Consider the following 12,078-nt stretch of genomic DNA (forward strand, 5'->3'; position numbering starts at 1 on the left):
TTGAGGTACTTACGAAAAGGAAACCCTTTTACCTGTTCTGAAGTTGGCAATGGTGCACATCAGGTAAATCTGGATGCCTGTGCTTTGTGTGCCTTTGCAGTGCCCTCAGTAGGACAGAACAGCTTTGAGCACCATTAGAGACATCCCTGCCTCCTTGTTATGCTTTTACCACCTTTGATCCTCAGCCTGGGAAGATGAAAAACCAGTTGATGTCAACAACTGCAGTGGCTTTTTGTTAATTGCCAGGCTGGATCAAAGAGTGAAGCATTTTTGTTGGGATTGCATCGGGACATTGCCTCATGCAAGTGGGATGGAGGCGGGCTGGGCTTGTAAGGGACAGCTTTGCCCAGGCTGCTGTGGCTCTCTGTGGCAGCACAGTGGCAGAATCAGGTTGTTAGGGTAGGTGTTGGGGATGAGCCAGTGGCATTAAGGCAGCAAGCAAGAGGCTGCATGCAGCATCCAGTTCAAGCTGGCATTTCTGTCTGGTCTATAAGACAGCCAGCCTTGGTCCTGTCAGGCACAGTGCACGTACAGCTGCCTGCAGGGAAAGGGTTGTCTAAGAAACAGCAAGGCTGGGGCAGGGGTGATTGGAATATTTTCCCATAAATATCCTTTAAGCATAAGTGATTGTGATGAAATCATAAAAGTAATTGGCTCTTGTAACTCCTTTTTTGAAAACAAATTAAGCCTAAAAACATGTAGAGACCTCCTTCCTTTCCAGAATATTATTGAAAATTAATAGACCATCTGAGCCTCCAGTATCATAAAGTCTGTATCCTTTTTTTTTTTTTTCTCACATACCTTCAGATTCACCTCCAGCAGCTCTCCATCTGTTTGCAGGCTGTTTTCTAAACCAGAGTGATGCCTCAGGTGCAGAAGAGAGAGACAATAATTAACAATGTGGCCTACAGCATCTTGGGGAACAATTAATTTTAGTGAATGGACAGGGGGAGGAAGAGAGAAGGTAAGCTTTGCTCATTTGTCTGCTCATGCATTCACAGCTGGGAATATTGGATAGATGCACATACAGATATGCATGTATCTCCCAAAAAGACTATTTTCAGCATTCCAACTTTCACTCTTTTGCAATGGCTGTTGTGCACAGAAGCTACTTGAAAATGACAGTGCCATCTGCACTGAGGAGATTAGGGGGTGTCAAGGAATACTCTTTTTCACTTCTCTCATTCCTGCTTCTCTCCATCCTGTCCCTGGAAAAATCCCAGCTTTTAACCTGTCAAAATAGTTTTAAAGCTGGTCTCTGATGTATAGAAACCTGTGAGACAGAACCATGACAGCTATGTACTGTCAGAGGAGTATGACTGCTCAAAAAAAAAAAAAAAGAAAATCCAATACCGCTGAATAAAAGAACAGGGAAATGTAGGAGGCTGCAGTAGCATGTGGGGTAGTTCTTTCATGCATATGAAAGATACATTGATCAGGGAATGCTAAATTTATATACAGGAAGACCATTTGACTGATTTATACTTAGATTATAATGTGCATGCATGGAACTGAAAATTATTAAAGATCTGCACATCTATAGAGAGGATAAAAATGAAAACTATACTATGAATTAAAAATTTTTTCTCCCAAATGTAGGTCCTGAAATTAGAAAACCAAATCCATTTATAAGCTGTTAAATGCAAGTGGCCTCATTTCCGATGTGCTGAGCAGCCACTGCATCTGCCTGTTTCTGTTAATAACACTGGCTCTATTTCTGAAAAACAGCTGTCAGGAAGGAGATCCTATAGGATCTCCTCTGACGTGTCTAGCTGGCAAATAGCCATATCCAACTGCAGGACCTATGTGCCATGTGAGTACAGCTGGAGAGATGGGGATGTGCTGCTGAGCTTTTGGACTGTCTGTGTAACCTCCAGGTAGGAATCCAGCAGAGATGCTGAGGGAGGAACGCCACCACACTTGACTTCTTTACTTCTTTTTCACATCCCTCTGTCTCTTCCTCTTCACACACTGGTGCCCATGCTAAATGAAGAGACTATTTGAAGCAGCAGAAGAAACTTGCTATGTTGTTTTTGAGAATGAGATATCACAGATGTGACTGCTTGGTTCTGTGTGGAGCATGGAAAAATGAGGTATTTCAAGACTGGTTCATCTGAAAAGTGCATGGTCAGATTTGGAAAATGGCTGTGCTAGTAACAGGCACCTGAAAGCTTAATTATGAGCCCAAATAAGGTGGTTTATAAACCTTTGACTTTATTCTGGAATTTTGTAATATCACAAGTATGTTTGCAGTAGAGAGGAAACAACATGCCCCACTGGAAAGCTAGCAGTGCATTCATCCCTTCAGGGAACAAACTTTTGCCCTTTCCCTTTTATGTCTGCTTATTCAAACAATTAAGTAAACTTTCAAAAATAAAAGCATCTCCTCTGAGCCACTCTCATATGTTTTCAGGCAGTAACATAAATGAGAAATCAATAATCTAGTGCAGAACTGATTTGAGCGTGTTTACATGTTATTAGGAAACTAAGAGGTTTGTTCATGTCTTTAGCCCTGTATGTATGTAGAAACAGCTGCATGAGGAGTCTGCTATTGGCTGACTGATCCTTGTGCAAAAAAAAAAACCCCAAACTTGGGCATTTTTCTCTTCCAAATGTCTGGGCTATGACAGCAGGGGAGACTACAGCACATCTTTCAGGATGTAAAAGCTGTCATTTGTGCATCCAAGAAAGGACAATACTGTAAAAGTAGAAGTGTTTTTTAATAAGGAAGCTATATGCTGGGAAAGAATGTGAACTCCTCTGGAATGTGAGGAGTGGATTATGTTAATATCTGCATATCAACTTTTCCCTCTTGATTCACTTCATGCTGCATCAATTATACTGTAACTTTTCAAACTGCTGTCTCTAAGTAGCATTGTTAACTATAGCCAAAGGTTGGGAAAAGATTATAATTTTAAAATTTGATTGCTTGCTCCCTAGGAAAGCAAGAAGAAGAGGAAAAAAAAGGTGTTACCAGATCCTGTAAAAAAATAGAATTCCATCTATTTTCACTTCTAAATAAAATAAAATCCCCAGAAATTCTCATTATTGTCAATATAAAATATTGCAATGTGAAATAAAATTTTGGTTGTAAATGTATGCATGATATTGCACAGAAGTATAAATATGTATCATACAGAGGTTCTTTGCCAAAATGCACCATTTCACTCCCATAAACAGCTTACTCAAAACCAATTTTACATGGGGAAATTCATCAAAATCCATAGATTCCCATGAATTTTCTCATACTGCTCAAGCTACTAACTCTAGCAAAAGTTGTTCAAACATTTTTAACCTGTAAGAAGTTCCACAGACTTATTTTGGTTTAAAACGTAGTTTTCCACACTCTGGTTTGTATAACTCCTTTTTTGCATTATGAATGGGAATGAGTTTATGACCTGAAAAAGAAAGCAAATGGTAGTGTAGAGAGCTCTTCCATAATGTAAAGAGTAGAGCACAGAGCAGACAAAGCAACTCCCAGTGTGTGAGCTTTGCACAGCTGTAACTTCTCTGATTCAGTGGTGTTTCTTTCAGCTCTTTCAGTTCTTGGGCAAATGGCTGCTGAACATAAAGGATGAAATGCTCTTAACTCATACTTTTAAAAGACTTGTTAGCAACACAAGTGTCTTTCTCCTTCACATCACTGGGGGTAATTTTACTGCCTAGGATATCAGTCTTCCATGACCCAAGAAAACCTTCTTCAGAGTTAAACATTCACTTGTATGATTATAGGCAGCTGAGGTTCTGACCTTCTGATATTAAAAATAACACAAAAGGAGCTGTATAAATTATACTGGTGAGTAAGGAGTGAGAAAGAAGAAAAGTTATAGTGGGAGTGACACCCTCAAAAGATTTACTAGGGAAAAAATCCTTAGTGGGAAAAGCTTACCATCATTAGTAATCAAAGAAGAAACTAATGTAAGGAAAACAGTACAAAGGTGGCTGTTGAAAAATTAACATTTGGACATAGGGGAGAATAACATGGAAAGAATTGTCCTAGGCACAAATAGAAAGCACAGTTGGAGTCTGCCCTCCCTGAGTGGCTGCAATCTACTTAAATGGTGAACTGGACAGGACAAGGACTCTCCCTCTGAGAGCTGAGACTTGAATGAATCCGTTTGTAGATGTCTCTGCCTGTGCCCCAAAGACAGAACAGAAAAAAACCCCAAACAAAATCAAAAACAATGACAACAAAAAGATAGGAAGAGGAATTCTCATGAAAAATCATTATATCATTTATTATTTCATTGAAATGATATGAGCCCAAGAAATGGCAGGATTGCTTGGTCCTGCAATAACAAGGCATAGAAAAAGAAATAATCTTGTAACAGTAGTGGAAATGTTCATAGATTATTTTGAACGTGCTGTGTTGAAATAGTCTTGTATTCAGTGAGAACTGGTTCCTTAGTTCTGTGTAATGATGAGCCTGACCTAGAGCAGTAAGAAAGGAGAGGAGGCAATTAAATGAATTATAAAAGGGAATTCTAAGTACACTAGTGAGAAACACAGGATTTTTTTTCAGTGCTTGTATCTTTCCTGCTGCTGGCATTCCGTGATGATATGGTAAAGCTACCATGTATAGAGCAAAAATTGAGGGCGAAGAATATTAATAAGATGACGAATTCTTCTTCCTGCCTATTTACTGTCAATAATAAACCTTTTCATTTATACCTCTGCCTAAAAATGGCTCATTGTTACTGTATTCCCTGTTCCTGACATACAGTGGTTCCTTAGCTATGCTATGCATATTTTAGCTCATTTAATCTTTCCTTTGAAGTCATTCCCTCCAGCTCTTTATCATTTGTCTTGCTTTTGTCTGGATCCCTTCCATTTCATCCTGGCATGAAGGTAGCCAGATGGCAGTGTCTGGGGTGTGCTTTCAAGAATATGCCATCAGGAAAGACCACCCAACCCCTGCCATCTCCCAGGTGGACTTGATAAATCCACAGGATCCCCAGTGGGGCCCTAGTGCCTTCCTGCTCCTAAACTCTGTATTACAGACTGCACACAGTGGAGCACCTAATAAAAGAGCTGCAAATTGCACTGGCTGTTAGTTTGGGCTTATTTTTTTGTTACTGAACAGCTCAATCCCAGTTCTGACCCTTCTTCCTGTATATACTGCTCAGATCTTTTTCAGCCTTGCTACCTTTCTGTTCCCTTTCTCCCATGGAGTATCTGTCCTGCAGTGTATGATTCATCAGATTTGCTCCTCTGCATTTTCCAGTCTGGATCTCCTTCAGTGTTTCTAGACAACATCATGAGGTTCCTTAGTGCATTGCCTTAGGTATTTGTGTTTTCCTCTGTGGGCTCCTCCCATGAACTGGGAAATTGGTTATTGTCTGGGTTTTATGACATCAAGTCACATAATGATTCTGTGGTGGGTTTTAGCACCACATTACAAACAGTAGATTTTGACTCACTGTGCTCCTCTTTTTGAATTTCCCAAGTCTCCAGAGCCACCCAAAATTCCAGAGCCTTAGTCAAGGAGACAGGCTATGTGGTTTCTCAACGTGTTTCTCTGCTATGCTCCTCATGTGAAACTCAAATTACCTAGCAGTTCTTTCCAGCACTTACTTGAAAAGTGGGTTCTGCAGCCTTGAACATGAGACTATAAACAGTGAGATCACTTCAGTCAGTTTTTAAAAAAGAGATTGCTGTCCCATCCTCAAGGAAATATATTGTTATTCATTGTAGAACCAATACACGTTCCCTTCATTTTCCCCACAGTGAAGATACCATGACACCATGTCAAGTGCCTCAGTGTGATATTACAGGTAGATAAAGCATGGTACCCTGAGTATGTTCAAACCAATGAATGTAAGAATATTTCAAAATGTTTCAAATACCTTATTAAAATCAATATTTTTTATTTATATCCTGTTCCATTGACCATGTAGTTCACAGTTCTACCAAAAAAAGCTACTAAGATGCTATACATTATTTATTCATTAATATTTCATGCAACATATTAATCTGGATGTTTGCTTGCTTGATTCCCTACTGTGCTTGCTGGTGAATCCCTTTACATTAACCATTAGGTAAACTTGTACTTTGTCCTGAAGATTCTTTCTACTTTGGAAGGTCTCACTGCTTATTACTTTCTTAGTCCCTGGTTGCACCACAGCTTTTGAAAAACAGTAGTTAAATGCTTCACCAGTTAATCCCCCATCATGTCTACAATGAGGTTATAGATCAAGAGGAAAAGCAAGGCATGGTAATTGGGAAAAATGGAGAGATTTGGCTTTGGAAATGCATTCCTGGTCTGAACAAAAAACTTAATGGAGACACACATGGAGATCTCATTTAAAAAACTCAGAAACACAAATAAATTGTGTGCAAAGACAGATTTCTTTGGGGTTTTGTTTGTTTTTGTTCACTGCCTTCTGCCTTTTTTTTTTTTTTTTTAACAAAGGAAAAGTTCATGGATTTAATAAAGATACAGGAAATTACCTTAATTACATAACTGGAACTTCAACTGACAGTGACCATCTACTTTCAAGACCATTATTTGCATGCACATTTGAGCATAAAACCTTGCTATGTATTCATAGAAACAGATACAGAAAATTATTTTAGATCACAGAATCAACTAGGTTGAAAAAGTCTCTGATATTGAGTCAGTCCATGACCAAAGCTCAGCTAGACTGTGGCACTGAGTGCCAGTTATTTCTTGAACACATGACAGCCAAAATAATATCAGCAAGGCCATTTTGGACAGTTCTCAGCTGCCCACAGTCCTGAGGGCCCTCTGAGGTGCCCCTTGGTCCCCCAGACATCTGGTGAAGACTGGCCATTACCAGACAGGTTCAGAAGAATTGTCTGGAGTGTGTGCTAGGGACTGCTCTAGGCATCTCCACAGCACCCAAACAGCATGGGTTTTCTGTGTTTAGACACCTGAATCCCATGCAGGTGTCCAAAAGAACTTTTTCTAAGGAGCTCCTTAGCATTTGCTAACTAAAAATAGAGTTTAGGCATCTGTCTGTGAATACCTACATGTAAATGTCTTCACATCAAACTGAATTCTTCCTATGATGTCAAATGTGTAACTCCATAGAAATTATCATGACAAGGCAGAAAAAGATACAACCACATCCAAAGTTGATCTATTTCATTTTGTAAAATTTTCTTCCTTGTTCAGATACCTGCACTAATTGCCTTCAATTAATTAGCTTCATCATTGTTACTTTACAGACTTTGAGCAAGCAAAGATAACTAAGCTACTCCTTGATATCCTCTCTTGTTCTGCACCTGATATTTTGTGCAGTGCTGTCACCAAGAAGCAGATCTTTTGATAGATCTGTCACGTTGGGATATGGCAAAGGCCGCTTTTCTGCATAGCAGGGCACAGAGCTCAGCAGGATGGATAAATACAGGCATGGCTCTACTGCTGTCAGAAAATCAGCTGCTGCAGTACTCCCTGACCATGCTCTGCTGGAGCCAAATTCTGCATATCTGTAGCCATACCCTATGTAGCTACAGAGATGAGTTTTGTTATAGCAATGATTGTGAGGCTGATTAATGTAATGCCAGTCAAAGATCAGTCTATTTCTGTAATGCCAAGATAGCACCTTTTAAAATAAAATGAGCTCCTGCTTCTGCCTGAATGCTGCTAAGCCTCAAGAAATACAGAAGGGTTTATGAACCTCAGGATCGTCTGTCCTTTCTGCATATGTTCTTATCAGTTATTACCTATCTGCCCCTCAGTATCACTGCACTTGTGTTCCCTGTTCTTCCCTTTCCTACCTAGCCTGAAGGATGCTGTTGTTATTCACTCTGGACCTGACCTGCCCTTTATTTGTACAGCAATGCCAGTATCTTTATAATCTTTGGCCAATCAATTCCTGCATGTAGAAACAGATTTTTAAAAAAAACTGTCACCAGGTGTTAATTGGAGATATGCTGGAGCCTGTAATTTTGAAAGGACACCAGTAAAAATGATTAATGAAAACCTGTTACATATGGAAAAGACTATTCCTATCTAACAACAAAGACAAAATTTTCTCAAAAGCAGAAGGTCAGTGCAAGGGGAATGAAACATCTAATTATAGCTTAAGAAACTAAGATAATTTTTGGTGCTTTGCTGGGATAGATTTCAGGAATTAATTTCATCTGGGAACAAGACTGGGCAAGTCTCCTATGGCCAGGGCTAATGGGACATGAGGCAGGGCTGCCCAAAATGCTGGAACAGCACATTTTCTTGGTGGCAAACTAATGTATTCAGTTCTAGTGTGCAAATTGATGTGCAGCTCTACCTACTCTGCAAGTGTGTTGCTTTCAGACAATCTATATCCAATGTCCAGGCAGATGACTGCAGAGAGGTGGAGTTTGGCTTTCTCTGCATTTCCTCAAACAGATGTAGAGCTTTCTCATTTATTTTTTCTTTTTCACATCACATTTCCAGGAGTTTTTTGAGCAGTTAACTGAATATCTAATTATTAGGCAACTGTAAAACCACTGAAAAGGAAACAGTGAAGGATCTAGTAATAATGTGAAAGCAGACATAGATGCCCCTGTTGGAAAGATGTGCTTCAGTTCCAGCCTTTGCGAATGACAATTTAATTGCTGTGTCTCTGCATTTGTGCTCCATTCGCTACAAAGGAAATAAGTGGGAATTGAAACACGGGAATAGACGCACTGGTCATAACTGAGCTGTACTGAAATGCTGTGTACAAATTGATGGTTTTATAATGGGCCCATCTGCCCACCTCACAAAACCACTACAAAGATTGACAGGATTTGCAGCACCTGTTGTTCTAGTTTCAGCTTCAAAATAGCAAAAGATGTTGAATTTTGGAATTTACCTTTACAGGTCTTCATAATTTAGTTTCTTCTTGTGCTCTGTGGATGAGTCGTAAATAATTTTCTCTTGTCTTTTTACTGTTGCCTTTTTTTCTGGTCCCTCACTGAGAGGTATTTTTTTTCCCCCTACTACTGAAAGCTGGCTTTGCACCGGGTATGATTTCTCTGTATAAGTAAGGCTCTCCTTACACTTAATCCACTTAGCAGAACTAGAAAGTTTAATTTTCCATGAACCTCTCTTTTTTTTTCTTTCTTTTCTAGAAGTTCTAGTGGTTTTGACACTGCATCTTTCAAAAGATGTTAAGTATTCATCCTGAAGTCTCTCTACACAGAATATTTCAAGTTCTCTTGTAGTATAGTGATAAAGTGGTCTAAGTTTCCACTCTTGCTGTAGATAATGTACATCTTGGGATCTTCTGTGTGAACATTTTTGCGCTTTCAAAAAGAGGTAAGTCATTCCTCAGTATATGAGTCTTCTCTGTAAGATGAGCATGACCAATTCTCCTGGTGGGATATGATCGTTCACCTGCCTCACAGCTAATTATTTCAGCCTTAACTCCCAACCAGTCCCAATGTTCTTCGGCAATTTCACCTACCTCTCATAAGCAACTTCTGCTCCCTGCATCTACATGCCTAGGCTTGAAATAACTCCTGCTTTGCCACCAGCAGGTTCCTTCGCTGGAAAACCAAAAGTGCCGACAGTTTTCCCAGTCTGGATTAAACTCTGTACCTGCCTTTCAGCAGTAATGCATTCTCTGAAAAGCTTTGCAGTGTTGTGTAAGCAGATTTCTGATGTCTACATGTTTATACACCTGACTGGCCCATCAGACTCTGTTAAGTTTGGTTTACATAGTGCTGCTTTGTTCATGGCTCTGTAATACCACCCTATTCCTTATCAAGAAAAGGTTTTTTTATTCTAGTTGCTTGCTCTCTGCCTTGGGAACAAGATTTCCTCTGAAAATTTTGTCTTTTTTCCTATCTCATTTATATTCTCCAAATAAAGAGAAAGCAAGCGAAGCAAACACACACTGAATCTCCAAAGCATTGCAAATTGGTCTTGTGTTGTCAGGGAATAGCTATGATTTAAGTTAAATGACAGGCAGGCAAACGTCCTGCCTCAGCTTTGTTGTTCTTAAGAACTCCTGGGAGGACCTTCCGTGTTCAGACATTCCATTTTACCATTTGCTTCTCACTTTCCTACAACTTTTTAGGGTCAGTCCTGTGCTGCTGCCTGGTGAAAGATGCCTCTTACACAGAGGTTCTTGCACTACCAGCTCCCTTTGCATTAAAGTGGAAAACACCCTGCTGCTTTACAGATACCATAGAGGATTGTATTGGTGTGGTGGGCATTGCTGGAGCACTCCAGTGTCACCCTCTTAAAGCTTGCTATGCCCCACACATAGAAAACCAAAGCAAACTGTACATTTGCAATGTCAAAATTGAGCAACAGGTCACAGCCTTATAAAAATGTAGCCAATGGCAACTCAGGAAACTCAAGACTGGTTCTATCCTTGAATCAAATCCAGCAAAGCCTGCAAAATATGTCTGTTGGCAAGGTATAAAAATGGATCTACTATGCGTAGGCAAGGACTTGAATATGGTCTACACAGCATGTCCTCAAAGTCCTGACTGGTAGAAAACTCCTGACCCTGATGTGCCAGGGTCTCCAGTTTCCATTCAGAATCAAAGACTTTATCATCCAGCTCATGTATTTCTTAATCCCTCCCAGTGTATCACTGGCTTCCACCCACTATGAAAATTATGTTGTTCCTCAGCAGGGACAGGTACAATTACGCTCTGCTTAGATCATAAACAGAATCAGATAATGGCTGCCTTGGTGTTTAGATTAGACATCTAAATTTAGTTCCTCTAAAAGTAGGAAACTCTTTTCCACAAGGTTTAGTGGTGTTTTTTCTCTTATGGATGACATATTACATGCAAGTATAATTTGTATAATTACATAACTACACAATTTGTATGTGCTACATACTACTTTGCACTTGTTTGATACTATGCTAACAACTAAACTTCCCTGAGGGGATACAGGGTTAAGGGGTGATATTCACTTGAACTCTGTCCTTTGGAGCACTAATTATGGTCTGGCTGCATGGAAACTAGCTGTAACTACTGTTATTTACTATCCTCAAGCAAAACAAATAAAATCACTAAATGATGTAGATAAGTCTAAGGTCACAGAAGCAGAGCTTATACTCGACTTAAAATATCCTGTATAACTTTTATGGTTTGATTTGAAATTTAAACTATTTTTAAAAATCTAGGTTCTTGACATTGAAGTAATGCCATTATCTGTTGTAGGAGGTTTTGTATTACTGAGACTGACTGTCCTTGTGAGGCACTTCAGTAAGAGTGCATAACTTAACTAAAGATGGAAATCCCTAATTGCCAACGTGTGGACCGATACGCTTAGTTTTCATGAAGAGCATACACAGGGAGGTGATGCTGCTGAATTGATAAACAGCAGCAAGTACAAGTCATGAACAGAATGAGGAATTCCACTCTCATATCACAATGTTGAAGTCCCTAATCCAGTGGCCTTACAGTCTAAAATAAAGACAAAAGGGAGATATTTGTTTCTGGGGTTTTTTTCATGCAAGCCAGTGAATATGATGTGACATAAGCAATGTTGTTCTAATGACATACAGAGCCTGGTTTGAAATGTCATTGGTGTTTTTGTAGGATAATATTAGATTAATTGCTATTTGGGAAAGATCACATTAAACTTCTTTATGGTTTAGTAGTTAGATAATTTATGATCTCACTTGTATATCAGAGCCTCAAAAGCACTTACCTGAGAAATCTACAATCCATTGAGGCCGGGATTTTTCCTTATGAAGAATGGAAAGGAATTTTTGGTGTTTACTGTAGGTCTCTGGAGGCTGTACATACATGTGCAAGAAGTTCAGTGCCATAGGAAGAGATCCAGCTGGTGCTGAGGACTCATTAAGGACAATTTTTTTCCCCATTTCAGGTAAGTTTTACTTCAAACTAGCTCTGTTCTGGTGCAAAGGACAAAATGGTCATAGCAGATAGAGGGCAGTAAGTGTGTTCCTCAGTCACATGCTCCAGATTGATTTAATTTGAAAAGAATCTGGTTAACTGTAAAAGTATCTTCTGAGGCCTTTCCATCATATGAATCAAAGCATGCTAAGTGGCAGCAACTGCACAATCTGTCTTCAAAACCACGTTCATGTTCTGAACTAAAGCACAAACTTAGTCATATTCTGTACTAAAATAAACACAGCTGCACTAAAAGGATTA

The 12,078-nt window shown here is 39.5% G+C and overlaps 1 long non-coding RNA gene across 1 annotated transcript in view; it reads left to right on the forward strand.

Moving 5' to 3' along the window:
* Window positions 1-12,078, forward strand: part of LOC131574127 (uncharacterized) — a 260,595-nt gene that overhangs the window by 89,403 nt on the left and 159,114 nt on the right. The window contains exon 4 of the long non-coding RNA XR_009276385.1: window positions 841-964. This is a non-coding gene — a long non-coding RNA (uncharacterized LOC131574127). The remainder of the gene's footprint in view (window positions 1-840; window positions 965-12,078) is intronic.

Source organism: Poecile atricapillus, chromosome 1 (assembly GCF_030490865.1).
Source record: "Poecile atricapillus isolate bPoeAtr1 chromosome 1, bPoeAtr1.hap1, whole genome shotgun sequence".
NCBI lineage: Eukaryota > Metazoa > Chordata > Aves > Passeriformes > Paridae > Poecile > Poecile atricapillus.